Here is a 15861-nt window from a genome sequence, read left to right on the forward strand (position 1 = left end):
GCACTGCTGCCAAATCAACCGCCCCATCATTCACCCTTTCTCTTGAACTCTTCAGCTCAGACACATACACTTATGGGATAAGGAAGGGTCACACATTAGCTCAGATGTAAAATTGACACGTGGCAAGCTATGGAGCACTAGGAAACTAGCCAATACAGATGTGCAATTGAATCCTGATGTCGCTGAGTGGAGGGTTAAGAAATGTCAGCCATGCCTGTACAGCAACCAGATGATTACTTCAAGGGTCCTACCATTAAAGGAAAGATGCTAACTAAACATCAAACACATATGGAGATTCCACACATCCTCTCCTAAGATGTGTGGCAGATGGGCAGGAAAATAGTAGAGCGCATTGCCTTGCAAGCATCTGGTAAAATGTCATATTGTTGCAGTGCATCTGCAAACCTTTTTCTGCTCTATGAGAGATTCTGACCAGTCTACCAATGTAAAGGCATTGAATGAAGACTGGCAGAACTGGAGAGACATGTTTGGAAGAAATCCATGTCAACAGACTGCAAAGTTTATAGAACTATATGTCAAAGGAAACTCAGTTGACATTCAGGGATTTAAGGATTCTTCTGTTTCTCTGAATTAGGCTAGTTCCCCAGTTACTGGCTGACAATCAAAGTCCTGTTCCCAAAACCAATGCAAGCTAATATGTGGCCTATAACAAAGTCATTTCATCCCAGGATGAAGGGGAGAACCATGATAGAAGAGCCATCTCTACCATAAGAGACTCAGAATAGTTTGATCTTTGATCAATAGTTTGATCTTGGATCTTTGATCACCATCAAATGGCATGTTAGATTAAGTAGGCTATATGGTAGTAAATGATCAGCAGGTTGTCAAAGACAGTATGTAAACAGTTGCAGTAAAGATACTGGAGTTATTGATGTAAGACTGCCTAGCATTTGAGGCTAGGTATTGTACTGATGCTAAGAAGTTTTAAAAGATGGATAAATAGAATTTTCAGTAAATTAAAGCAAAGACTACTAATATGATGGAATATTTTATCACACTGGCCAAAGCCATCAAAATGGAATCAACTTGTTTATAAAACCCCATCAGACATTGTCACCATGTCACTGAGTGTGTGTCTATGTCTCTGTGTGTGCATGTGTGTGTGTGTTGGGTGGGGGGGGGGTTGCGTGCAAATCGAACATCTCCTCACCCATGTACAAAACATCTATATACTTGTAGTGAAGCACACACATTACAAATAATCAGTTCAGGAAATGGATTCTGGCTGAGAAAGGAACTTGACAAGCCAAAATCTAAGCACATTTAAACCATTGACTTGGAATTAAAATCCAATGACTATGTTTGGGTGACTGGTCAGCTGGTGAGCGGGGATCATATGATAAGTCAAGTAATCCTCTCTTTTGTGTTTAAGAAACTGCTTTTGCTCAAAGCCACAGAACAACGAAGGGGAGATGCTGAATTTCTTTCTCTCTGAGCATCCTGTAGCTCAAGCCTAACCTATTATTTGTCAATTCACATTTCATAAGCAATGTTTAAAGAATCAATCCAGCAGCTGCTGTCTTCAAAAGAAATTTTAAAAAGTGTCAATATCTTTAAATTGTCTCAACTCCAAATCCAGAGACCAGCAAGCTTAGTCTGAGACCATCCAAGACATTAATCTTCAGTGACTTTTATTAGATGCTAAAACAAATGACTTAACATATCCTGCCACTTTGTAATTTACTCATGTGTCTAACAGAGAATCGTTGTGTTTTTTATTATTTTTATTTAGACTTACGATTAAGTACAATCATTTTTTTAAAAAAAGAACAACTTAAAAAGGAAATCTGTCTGTGTGAGTATTTTACAATCATGGCATGTAAACATTTAAGCACTCACTGAATTGGCAAAACAATTCTTTTAAGAAATAAAGGAACAGGGGTGGGCTGTGCGATTCCTCACAAAGTGGTGATAGCATCTATAAAAGTGTTCCAACTGAGTCTATTCTCAGCTATGTAATAGCATCTGATCTATTTCCATTTGTTTAACAGGAGCATTTCTGACATCTTCTGAAACACTTTGCATTAGCCCTTTCTCCTCATTAGAAGGTTATGATCATGAATTAACACCAGTTCACACACTGGTACATAATCCACTGGTTGTGATCCCACAGCAGTGCTTTGAAGAGCAAGGTAGTCTTCCCTGGTTTCCATCTAACATCATCAGCAAAGTAGATTTCTGGTCATTATTGGTGTGCGCTTGCCTCCAACATGGTGTTTTACCTGAAGCAGTGATGTTTATGTTATCTCCTATAAGAAACTGGGCATGTATAACATGGTGTTGAAGATTCCAACAGGCATTTACTTACATCTAACAATTACGCATAATTATGTTTTCTGGTCACATTTGGGCTAATATTAAGCTTTTAGGTTACAACAGAGAAACATGCTTCCAATAGAATATCATTCTTCAAGTGATCCAAGGTAATATGGCATCTTTATACCCTTAGGTCACATGCTATGATGCAGTGATGATATCATGCACATGCCTCTTAAAGGCACGCTAACATTTTAGAACTGTGAGACATAACAGAACAATTATTACATTGTAGTTTGTGGAAATTTGTTGAATAATAACTCTCTGCCAAATCTTTTATAATTTACAGCAACCCAAACTTCAAATGTGCAACATTGGTGATATAATGCTTTGTGTTGTCCTGAAGTTGTGAAAGGCATTACATAAATTCAGACTATTCCATCTTTTTGACTTTCCTTATTCCTCCCTTTCTTGCATCCCAAAGTCCTATCAGGAATGGTCACCAGAGTTTCACTCTCACTGATTATGGATAAAAATACTTTTTGTAGATATGAAAGTGGCTGGACAACTGAGACATTATCTAACTCCGAAAGCAAATTGTTTTGACTGGAGTCACAAACCTCAGTTAACATAATAACCACAGAATCTACTGGAGATAAAGTGTCCATATCAGCATCTTCATTGATAGCCCTAGCTCTTAATCCTAGCATTTACTGCCCCTTTTTCATGGAACATTTCCAGAATTAGTAATTTTTTGCTTTAATATACTTGAACCTTGAAATCTGAGGTCCAAAATTCATTGTAAATAATATGTATATACATAATGGTACTTTTGCATATGGTTCAGTGCTTTCACTCAGAAGGTCAAGCATAAGAACATCATGAAGCACCCAATTCCCAGCTCCCAGCTGTATCATGTTGTTGTGTCTAAATCCCACACATTTAGCACTTTTCAGACAGCGTGTTGGATATGTTTCTATTTGATGTAATACACAGTAATGGCCTATGTGTAATAGGAAACAGGCCAGTGCTTCATTATTCATGATATGGCATTAAAGGGATCTCGTACTTGCTTGAGAGTATCATTGTGTAAGGTTAAAGGAAGTGGTTACTTTATTACTATGTTTGAACACAATAGTGAAGATGTTATGGCTCTTCAATGAAATTAACACATGGTCGCATCATTATCAACAAGAAAGTGATATTTTGGTGACATTTTCCAGGTGATTTAAACCAGGTTTCGTTAACATCCCCGAGATCTGAGAGGAGCAATGGCAGTGAGGTCTTCACCAGTTAAAGTGCACAATGGGGACAGAGTTTCCTGACTAACAGAGGAGGGTGAAAGGATCTCTATTCTCATTGGACAGAGATGTGGGAGATAGAGGAAAAGCACATTCGATCAATTCAGAAACTTGGAGTGCACGTTCCCAACACAAATGTGGCTGCCATGACCCACCTACACATGCCCAGTTGCACCTCTGACATCATAACATAATTTTAAACGTTAGGGCCATATCTATTCACATTATACACTATGCTCTGCTGAAACTAGAGGGAAGTGATGGCCTAGTGGTATTATTGCTGACCTAGAAACCCTGAAACTCTGGTAACCTGGGTTTCATAATCCCGCCACAGCTAATGGCGAAATCTGAATACACTATAAATCTGGATTTTAGAATCTAATGATGACTGTCAATCTATTGCTGGTTGTTGAGAAATGAAACCCCATCAGGTTCAGTGATGTCCTTTGGGGAAAGAAACTCATTTTTACCGGTCTGGCCGACTTGTGAGTCCAGACCCACAGCAATGTGATTGACTCTGAATTATCCTCTGGTTATTAGGGATGGGCTTTAAATGCTGGGCCTAATCAACAATGATGTTATCAATAAACAAAAATTCACACACTGTATTTACCAGAGCCAGCATATGCTTTTTCAAATGGATAAAGCTTTAAGATTGGTGCATGCTAATGAATCTGTGTCCACTCGGGAGCAGTGGTGGATGGGGACGATGGGAGTGGGCAAGGGGTGGGGTGTAGGGGAGGGTGTGAAAGGAAGAGATGAATGGGGGTACAGGTAAGACAGGGGATGGGCATCAGGGAAGTAGGCATATGTGGTGACAGATGATGTGATGGAAGGACACAAGTAAATGGGATTGATGGAGATAATGGGGAGAATGGGGGAAGGAGAAGTGAGGATGGAGTGTGGGGTTTGCAGAAGCAAGGATGGGGCTAATGGGCAGATTATGATGGTGTCCCTGCTCCCCCCATCACCCTCTCTACCCTCCTCCATCAGTGCTCTCCTCAAGCCCCCACCCTCAGTTCCTCTTACCTTCCATCTATACTGCCTCCTTTCACAGTGCTTACTCCCTGTCCCTATTCTCTGGTCCCATCCAGACTCTATGGGAGATAGAATCCATGAGGACAGAGTATCATAGATTTGACCAAAGGAAGCAAGTCAAACTGTTGGAAAACCTTTGGTTATTAATACACCCGGATCAGCACCTAACGCCTACACATGGACTGTTCTCTCATGAAATAAGTCAAGATATCTATTGTGCCACAGGCTCATTCCTAAGAGCCACAGAGCATATCTGCTATACCAGATAATTGTTGGTTTTTCAACTACAACAACAACATGCATTTATATTGCATCGTTAACATAGTCAAACCTCACAGGATGGCATGATCAAATACAAGTTGACACTGAGCCGCATAAAATGATATTAAGATTGGTGATCAGAAGATTTGCCAGAGGTTTTGAAGAGCACCTTAAAGGAGGTGAGAGACATAGATGTGAGGTGGTTTTGAGAGACAATTACAGAATCAATGATTCATGGCAGTGGAAGAGACACCCACCAATGGAAAATTGAGGTTTATATAAAGCCAGAGTTGGAGATGGACAGCATGAGTTTCTTATAGATTTCTAATATAGGCAGTCCCCTGACACAAGACACCAATGCTTTCCTTGCCAGGGCAATTCAATTTATACTCGTCAATGGTGATATCAACCTGCAAAGACCATAACAACACTGCCACAGCCAATCCTAAAACCATCTTGGAACAAATATTGGTAATTCAGTCTTCTCCAATTGCAGAAAACATCCTTAAAGAGATTCTATTAAACTATCCTCTAGAGATGATACCTTCCTAGAATTACAATGTGGTTTTAGGGTTGATGTTGGGATAGCCATTATGGTGTTTTCAACAGGACAATTACAAGAAAAGTGCAAAAGACAACATCAGGATCTGAATATGTTGTTCATAGTCCCATCTAAAGCTTGTAACAGTATTAGTCAACTTGGTCTATGGCACCTACCCTCCAAATGTCCATGACTTGTGGTAACCAGCAACATAAAGCAAACATGTGTTGTGGCTCCCCAACTCTTCCTCTTCTCTGTTGCAATGCTTAAGGAATTCATCAGAAACATGGTTTTAGACAGCAACATAAAGTTTAAAATTCTTCAGTCTCCCCAAAATGCATCCTCCATCAAAGGCTCAGAGGCAGTTATCAGAGAAGTTGATTGTATCTCAGCTGCCAACAATAAAAAAAAGTCAAATCTTTGGGAAACAAATTAGACTTCTAGAGGTTCCATCAATAAAGAAAACTGGCCTACTATGGCACCAAGACTACAAAGCAACAACTTTGTAACTTGAAGAAAGTCCATCTCTTTAACAGAACTCTTGAAAATGACTTTGGCCTGTCGGTTCAGCTGCTAAAGTCAACGAAATTATACTTTGGAGTGAAGACATCTTTACTTCAGGTCCACAACATATGTTTCCCGAACTTGTGAAAGTGCACTATTCTCTTTCAACTGTGCTTTCCTTGAATGTGTCTGTGTATGGGTCATTGCCACAGTTTTAGCATTCTGATCTCCCATTATGACAGAAGATGGAGGCAATAAAAGGGGTGTGGCGGGGATCCACATTTGGTGGGATGCAATTCACATCAATGGGTAACTCTCTCAGGGTGAGTGGTGAGATGACCAGTCAATTAAGACACATAAGGCCACAATTACTGGCAAATTTAAAGCTTAACTCCAGTTCACTACCTGGAGAACGCCCATATCAGCCAACAGTCTCAACGCAGAGTTTGCCAGCTTTATCGAGATGTCTTCCCTGCAGCAGGCGTGGGGACTATCTGAACCAGAGGCTCTTTTTTCTCAATATTAGGCTCATTGGCAAGAAAAGCTGAACTCACTGCTCAAATGATTCCTGGAGAGGGGTGAAAATGACTTCTACCATTTGAATTCTTGAATTTTCCTCATGCCTCCAAATGTGTCATTACATCAAGACTCCCTAGCGATCTTTCCAAGTTCGATAGTACTCACCTCTCCCATGTTATTCTCACTATTTCTTGAATATTTTTCAACTTTGCAGTCTATTGCTCTTAAACTTTTGTAGGTGGATTGGATCACATAGTATAATTTATTCCAGTTCACCACACTGGGAAGACATCAGCAAGCCTCTTCCTTGAAAAAGAATAATATCGCAAGAAGAATTTTATGCATTTATGATTGAAGATCCAAATCTTCCTATTTGTGGAGAGCAGAAAATAAAATTGCCCATTGATTTCTCCTGGACATTTCCTGCTGGGCATCCGATGCAGGATCCAAACTAACAGAAGCAGTCCAGTGGATCATTCTCAAAGCATGCCCCCTATTTACAATGATAACTGCTGCATTCCAACAAATAACAAGTTTAAAAGACCCAAAACCACTTTGATAGCTACTAAGGAAAGGTAATTGTGTAATGTAAGTGGGAGAGGGGATAAGGTGACTGGTGGATGAGGCAGTAGAATGCCAGGTGGGTGAGGGAGAAGGTGGGTGAAGGTGAAGGTGCCCTCCTCGAGGTCCTGATGCACATCATATGGAGATGGGAGGGTCTGTACCCTTGTGAGGAGATTAGATTAATTAAAATTGAAGCTGAATGAAAATTTCTACACTTTATTGCTCAAAAACCAGTCAAGAAAATCATTCATCAAGTTTCTTAATTAGTCCAAAAAATTGTAATACATTCTCATATTTAGTATGTGTTTTTTTTAAATCTGGAACTACATAATTTGTCATTCATTGTCACAATGGCACTTCATTCAAGGAATTCAAATGTGGTATCACAAAGTTTCAAGATATATCTTCAAAACTGAAAATTTTCCCCAAAGGAAGATAAAGCACAATTCATGCGTAAGAATAAAGGCTTTGCTACCTGTGGCCTTAATGTAAATGCCTAATATCAAATTAGGACAGCGATAAATTTGAGTTACAGACACAGTAGTATATACACAGGTGAACAAAGACATTATAATGATAAATCTTCACTGACATTAATGATGTTGGCACAGATCCAGACCCAATAACTGTAAACATAGAGATGCTCACTATATTGAAGATGAAGTGGCACTGCGATTTCTAAGATCCTACTTACATTAAAATCCAGATGTTGCACTGTGCCTAAGTAGGCATGAGGGGATTCACACTGATGGTCCCAGTGGGGAATGTTAATCTGATTGTGCTGCACTTACCCCAATACTTGCAATGATTTATTTACAGTTACTCTTATACTTAGACCATTATATTCAAAAAACTGTGAAACCATTTGTGTACCTCCAGCATCCTGGGGCCTACTCCAGCCATCATCAAACAGCAACCACATCCCTCCCACTTCCCCAAGCACCCTTACTGCCTCACGTCCTTTCCCCCCTCCTGTTGAATACTCCTACTTCTTTCCATTTTGCTTCCTCTCCCTCCATCCCTGGCACCCTCTATTCTTCTCACCTTCATACACATCCCACAGTACATAAAGGGATCATCAACTACATAAAGGTTATTTGCTGGATTATCTATTTTTGCTTCATTTGCAATTCTACACATTTTGGGGTCTTTTCTGTTTCTGGTAGATGTTTCAATAATCCACAGGGAGTTTTTTAGCTAATGCTGAAGTATGTTTTTAATATGTACAAACTTGCACATAATCTAGCTGCTTTGAGTTATGGGTGGCTTAATCAGGCTACGTCAAGACATTGACCATAAATGGGTTAACAGTTAGAGGCTCCACAGAGCAACATAAATTACTGGAAGAGGGAGAAGAGGAGGGGGAGAAGAACTCTCAGCTAGGGACCATTGCTGCAGAGGATCTTGAAGGACTACATCTACTGATTGACTTAGATGTTCTTTATAATAGACAGAGTATCAATTGCAGCATTTGGAGGTTAAATGGATGCTGTTTGTGTCTCAATGGAAGCTGAGACACCAGGCACCAGATGTGACATCAAGTCCTACATAAGCATGATGATGGAGACGGCATAAGCAGCCCAGAACAGGGCAGAAATAGCAAACAAGATTGGTGTGCTGCCTGTCATTTAGCATCTCTCCATTTATGAGTATAGGATTTTGACTCTGATCGCACTGAGCGAGGTCTGGACTGGTAATGGATGCTGCCTTTGTCTTACTTTGCCAGGAACCTCTGAAGGAAGGCCATCGCCCAATTTAACAGAGGCCTCCCAACAGCTATGACAAGCTTCCTGGCTGAGATCTATGCTAAACAGAAAAGTAAGACAGCACTGTTGTGAATCTGGTATTTCTGGTTGAGGGAATGAAACACAAAATAACAATCTAAAGCCATGCAGGAATGCTGGGAGGATCATTGTAGGCTCAGAATGAGGTGAGCACCATGAGAGTCCAGAGGTGGACTCCACTCATGGACTGGAGCTGGTTGTGTGCCCCTCAAAGCAGTGTCCTTGCTGCAGCATTATATTGATAGTTACCAGTATAGCCTGTGGTGCAGCATTCAAGTAAAAGTACCTTGTAAGTGAATTGGAGAAGTGCCAGGAAAATTGTTAGAGAATGGCACATTGGATGCCAAAGTCTATGAATGTGAGGTATATTTGGCCAATGCCCACAGAGTGTACACTGAGATTGCCTGGTTTCCAACATGGAAGCTGGTCAGGGCAGGTATCAAGCTAAATCTGCCAGTTGCTGACTCTGAGATTGTTTTGCGAGTTTGACAAGGTTAGAGGCTGAATATTAATGAGGTGAGATGGGCTGTGAACACGGTGTTTAACAATTAGTAATGACTGTCAATTGACAACTCATCACTGCCTAGTGAGAATTTCGGCACACCGCTTGTGAAAAACATAAAAGAGGGAGATACTCCCCATTGTCAAAATAAGCCTTACTGCACTTCTCATTTGATTCTGCTACATGTCTCTCCATAGCCCAGTCACTCAGACTGATTCTGCCTTTTTTCTGTATGATTCTATCAAAAAATCCATAACTTTTAACAAAAGGAAACATACTGTTTGAAATGTGAAATAAAAAACAAAGTGCTGGAAATTCTCAAGAGGTCTGGCAGAATCTGAGGAGAGTGAAACAGAGTTAACATTTCAACTTCAATGCATCACCTCTTAAAGTTATGAAGAAACGTTATCATTCATAATGTTAATTTATTATTTTGAGACTGTAAAAGCTCGCTCCTTAGCTTTCCTTCTTCAAGGGGAACAAAATCCAACCTGTCAATCCTCTCCTGATGTGCATAACCACACATATCAAGTCTGCCCCCTCTGTGTGCCTCTTTTTCAAATATTCTCTCAACCAGAACTGTATGTTGCATAGTCTAATCAAGTTTCATTGCAGATTTAACATAACCTCCCTTCTCTTCAATCAGTTAGAATGAACAGTGTGGGAAGCATAAGATTTACCTGCAACAGTACAGCTTTATTTCTCATTGCGATCCCCTTTTTCTGGGATTAACCAATTTAATGTGCTCCAATTCTTCCTGAAGTAAGTTCCATGAACAAACAATCTGTATTCACCCATCTGGCCATTCCTCACTCATGGCAGGCATTTTATGGTGAAATTCACCATTCCAACATCAAAGGAGATAATAGCCCTAACTGATATCGATCTCCCTTATACAAGTACACTGAGGCCAAATATATCAGGTGCTGTCTACATAGAGATCATCTACTGAACTTATGAATGCGGGTCCATCTGGTTTGTATAATTTATTACTTTACCCATTAGCTTATTGGCAGGCAGAATACAGAAGTCATTTTATCATCAGACATGTAATCACACATATTGCTGGAGTGTACAGAGACAGTCAGACCCTGATAATACAATTTGCTATTCAGAATGACGTAGTTCAGTCATTCCAATAGGTTTAGCCCAGACTCTGTTATCAACACATATCAAACACTGTGCAGTATTAATATAGAATCATGTTGTCTGTCAATTTCCCCCTTCATCAGGTTAGCTTCCTTATTGTTGGTGTCTCCACATCCAGTCATGTTTCAGTAGCTTATATGATGTAATGATGTGTACACAAGGACAAATATTGTTTAGGCAGTGTAATGTCCAGCTCTTATCCTGTTGGTACAGTTGTTCAACAGTGAAAACAATCAGAAGCAAGCAGTTCTCTTCATCCTCATTGACTATTCCTTCCATCAACAGCACAGTTTTACGTTGCACGCAATTTTACTTTGACTCACGTATCCAAAATTATGAAGAGCAAAGATCTGCACCTAAAAGTTTAGTGACCAGGGAATGAAAATTAGGATTGTTTGCACCTGTTTCATTTGGGAGGTGGAGGCTTGGAGTTATAGAGTCATAGAGTCATAGAGATGTATAGCGTGGAAACAAACCCTTTAGTCCAACCCGTCCATGCCGACCAGATATCCCAACCCAATCTAGTCCCACCCTGCCAGCATCCGGCCCATATCCCTCTGAACTCTTCCTATTCATATACCCATCCAAATGCCTTTGAAATGTTGCAATTGTACCAGCCTCCACCACTTCCTCTGGCAGCTCATTCCATGCACATATCACTCTCTGCATGAAAAAGTTGCCCCTTAGGTCTCTTTTATATCTTTCCCCTCTCACCCTAAACCCACGCCCTCTAGATCTGGACTCCCTGACCCCAGGGAAAAGACTTTGTCTATTTATCCTATCCATGCCCCTCATAATTTTGTAAACCTATGTAAGGTCACCCCTCAGCCTCCAAAACTCCAGGGAAAACAGCCCCAGCTTGTTCAGCCTCTCCCTATAGCTCAATCCTCCAACCCTGGCAACTTTCTTGTAAATCTTTTCTGAACCCTTTCACATTTCACAACATCTTTCCAATAGGAAGAAGACGAGAATTGCACGCAATATTCTAACAGTGGCCTAACCAATTTCTTGTACAGCTGCAACATGACCTTCCAACTCCTGTACTCAATACTCTGACCAATAAAGGAAAGCATACCAAACACCTTCTTCACTATCCTATCTACCTGTGACTCCACTTTCAAGCAGCTATGAATGTGCACTCCAAGGTCTCTTTGTTCAGCAACACTCCTAAGGACCTTACCATTAAGTGTATAAGTCCTACTAAGATTTGCTTTCCCAAAATGCAGCACCTCGCATTTATCTGAATTAAACTCCATCTGCCACTTCTCAGCCCATTGGCCCATTTGGTCCAGATCCTGTTGTAATCTGAGGTAACCCTCTTCACTGTCCACTAATTTTGGTATCATCTGCAAACTTACTAACTGTACCTCTTATGCTCACATCCAAATTATTAATATAAATGAAAAAAAGTAGAGGACCCAGCACCGATCCTTGTGGCACTCCACTGGTCACAGGCCTCAAGTCGATCAAACTACTCACCACCACCACCCTCTGTCTTCTATCTTTGAGCCAGTTCTGTATCCAAATGGCTAGTTCTCCCTGTAATCCATGAGGTCTGACCTTGCTAATCAATCTCCCATGGGGAACCTTGTCAAACACCTTACTGAAATCCATATAGATCACATCTACTGCTCTGCCCTCATCAGTCATCTTTGTTACTTCATCAAAAAATCAATCAAGTTTGTGAGACATGATTTCCCACGCTCAAAGCCATGGTGACTAATCAGTCCTTGCCTTTCCAAATACATGTACACCCTGTCCCTCAGGATTCCCTCCAGCAATTTGCCCACCACCGAGGTCAGGCTCCCACTGGTCTATAGTTCCCTGGCTTGTCCTTGCCACTTTCCTAAACAGTGGCACCACATTAGCCAACCTCCAGTCTTCTGGCACATCACTTGTGACTATCGATGATACAAATATCTCAGCAAGAGGCCCAGCAATCACTTCTCTAGCTTCCCACAGAGTTCTAGGGTACATCTGATCAGGTAGGAGAAAGTGAGGACTGCAGATGCTGGAGTACCATAGTTGAAAAATGTCGTGCTGGAAAACACAGCAGGCCAGGCAGCATCCGAGGAGCAGGAGAATCGATGTTTCAAGCATAAGCCCTTCTTCAGCAATGAGGCTGGTGTGCCAAGCAGGCTGAGATAAAGAGTAGGGGGGAGGAATTTGGGTGAGGGGAGCTGGGAATACAATAGGTGGAAGGAGGTGAGGGTGATAGGCTGGAGTAGGGCGGAGAGGTCAGGAAGAGGATTGCAGGTCAAGAGGACGGTGCTGAATCCGGGGGTTGGGACTGAGATAAGTTGGGGGGAGGGGAAATGACGAAGCTGGAGAAATCTACAATCAATGTCGATTCAATATAAATTCTTCCCGACTTCTCCGACCCCACCCCCTTCTCCGGCCTATCACCCTCACCCTCACCTCCTTCCACCTATCGTATTCCCAGCACCCCTCCCCCAAATTCCCTCCCCCCTACCTTTTATCTCAGCCCGCTTGACACACCAGCCTCATTCCTGAAGAAGGGCTTATGCTCGAAACGTCGATTCTCCTGCTCCTCGGATGCTGCCTGGCCTGCTGTGTTTTCCAGCATGACATTTTTCTACACCTGATCAGGCCCTGGGGATTTATCAACCTTTATGAATTTCAAGACATCCAGCACTTCATTCTGTGTAATTTGGACATTTTGCAAGGTGTCACTATATTCTATATCTTCCATATCCTTTTCCACTGTAAATACTGATGCAAAATACTCATTTAGTATCTCCCCCATTTTCTGCGGCTCCACACAAAGACCTCCTTGCTGATCTTTGAGGGGCCCTATTTTCTCCCTAGTCACCCTTTTGACCTTAATATATTTGTAAAAACGCTTTGGATTCTCCTTAATTCTATTTGCCAAATCTATCTCATGTCCCTTTTTTGCCCTCCTGATTTCTCTCTTAAGTATACTCGACCCTGTCTATACCTTACATATGCTTTCTTCTTTTTCTTAACCAATTCTAATGCTTTTTGACCTCACAAATTAGCTATGACCTGGTAGCATTAACACAAATGTCAAATCTTCAATGTTTAGTTGTCCACCGGCCTTCTGATCTCTACATGCTTTGTTTTTTATGTTTCCATGGGAACAGGATGCTGAGTTCGATGATCAGCCATGATATTTGTGAAGGGACAAATGACCTACTGTGACTCTTTTTTTATATTCTATGTTTCTAAAAATGTGCACTCTTTTGGGATGACTCAAGCTTGATGCCATATTGATAAGGGCATCAGCAAGTGGACAGTAAATGGCTACTGCTGTCAATATGGAAAATGGGCAGATGATGTCACAATCAGCATGCAACACTAAATTGGCCTATTGTCAAGTGAGTCTTAAAATTACTAATTTTGTCTGATCTAGTACTTGGGTGGAAGACTGACTGGAAACCAATTGTAGTAGATTTTCAGGGCTCTTGCAGTGTGAGACAGCTGCAGTGTCCTTACCTGTGAGCTAGGAGGTCTGGGTTCAAGTTCTACATATTGAAGAGGTCCATCATAACAATTGTGAACAGATTGATTAGAAAATATCTACAAACTGATTTATCACCAGCACTGTCATTTTAAGCCACAATGGTTTAAGTCACACTTTTGCTTAATCTTGCACAGCTCAGTGTGCACTCACCCATGCCTTATTTTTGTTTTGCTATCCACTATTACTGAATTAGCTTGGCTGCAATGCAAAACATTCCAGATTAAATTTATAACTTAAATAATTTCATTGTCACTGACATGAGAGGAGAGATAGATTGAAACCCCCAAATCCTCTTTTTCTGTGAACGATGAAAGTAGATTGCTTAGAAAGAGGTGATGTGTCTGTTCCCAAATCCTTATTAAAGTGCAGTCAATTTAAAAGTGACAAGATTTGCATGAATTTAAACACGGAGAATTGTTTATTCACACACTCACCCTGGAAATTCTAACACTACTTCAATCACACGTTGCATGCTCAAGAAATATAAAATCAAAGAATTAAAGAACAGTTCTACAAGTTTTAAAACCAAACAAAATAATAATTTTCTTTGAGAGTCCTTTGAAGGAGAGAGAATTTCCTATTCTGGAATTGTAGATCCAGTACAGTTGAACATTTGAATATCTTTTATTGTTACATGCATTCAATATAAAGTACAGTGAAAAGTGTTTAACGTTGCTAATACATAAGCGCCATTTGCATTTAGAAAGTCCAACTTTTCCTTCTCCAGGCTTCCAAGGCCACGCCATGCCACAGACAGTGTCTTTGCAGATCTGATCTGGATTAACTGCAGAGTTCCTTCAATATGACGAGTGTTCAGCAGGTCATGTTGGCAGACAATCATGGCTATTGTAAACTGTAGGTTCAACTTCTTTCCAGAATTCTTTGAAACTCTGCAATGTAGTTTTTTTTAGAAAACAGACTGGAAGAGGCCTTTCTAAAAGACTCCTGATTCTCACATTTCTCTGCAGCTGTAGTATTGCTGAAACTGATCCATGAATTGCCAGATCTCTTCTGGGTTTTGAAATATAAGATTTCAATATTGAAGAACAAATTTAACTATTTTAATAGCCATTGATACACAGTAGATGGAAAATGATGGTCTTGCAGTGAGAATGAATTAGCTTCAGTCACATGGTAAATGCAACTCATATTGAATAGAAGATAAATGGTGGCCTACTGCACTTCACTGGTAGGTGACTGATGTCAAAAACTCTTTTGTTACTTCACAAACCTGAAGTCATACAGTCTAGGAGTTTATTGCTTTGTTTGTGATATATCCTTTGGCAATAGTAGGTGTGAAATGCCCATAGGAGGGAGTCCCTCTGCCCATTACAATTCAATTTGGAACCTACCAGATGCTTGATAGTCTATTTTGAAGACACCCCATCATGATTTAAGACATCTTGTGTCCAAGCTGCAATTCAGGGACTTTCAAGTTCACAATCTGGATGGACTCCAAATTCTAATACTGCTCAACTACTTCCCTGTCGGTGAAGACTCTCTCTTCTCAGAGAGATGTAAACTATCCCATTGTTGATAAAAAGGTTTTCCCACTGTCCTAGCCAGGATGTATCTCCATGAACAGCATCGCTAACATTCAGATTATCCAATTATTCATCTCATTGTTGCTTGGGAGACCTTGCTACGGACAATGGGCGGCTATGCTTACCCCATAATGCATTTCCCAAGCACTTCATTGGCTGGATTCCCTTCAGACTTTCTAAACTCTTGAGAGTTCACAAAATAAGCAAAGACACTAACTGATAGATTTTGCAGTGCTCTTCAACTAGACCCAAGTGAGTTAGTAATGAGTACTCTGACAAAGCAGTTATATTTCCTGGAAAAATTCTTTACGGTTTTCCCTTTATGTGGTTAATCCATGGGATACAATCAGTGGAAGAAATCAATGTAATGGG

Source organism: Hemiscyllium ocellatum, chromosome 4, assembly GCF_020745735.1.
Source record: "Hemiscyllium ocellatum isolate sHemOce1 chromosome 4, sHemOce1.pat.X.cur, whole genome shotgun sequence".
NCBI lineage: Eukaryota > Metazoa > Chordata > Chondrichthyes > Orectolobiformes > Hemiscylliidae > Hemiscyllium > Hemiscyllium ocellatum.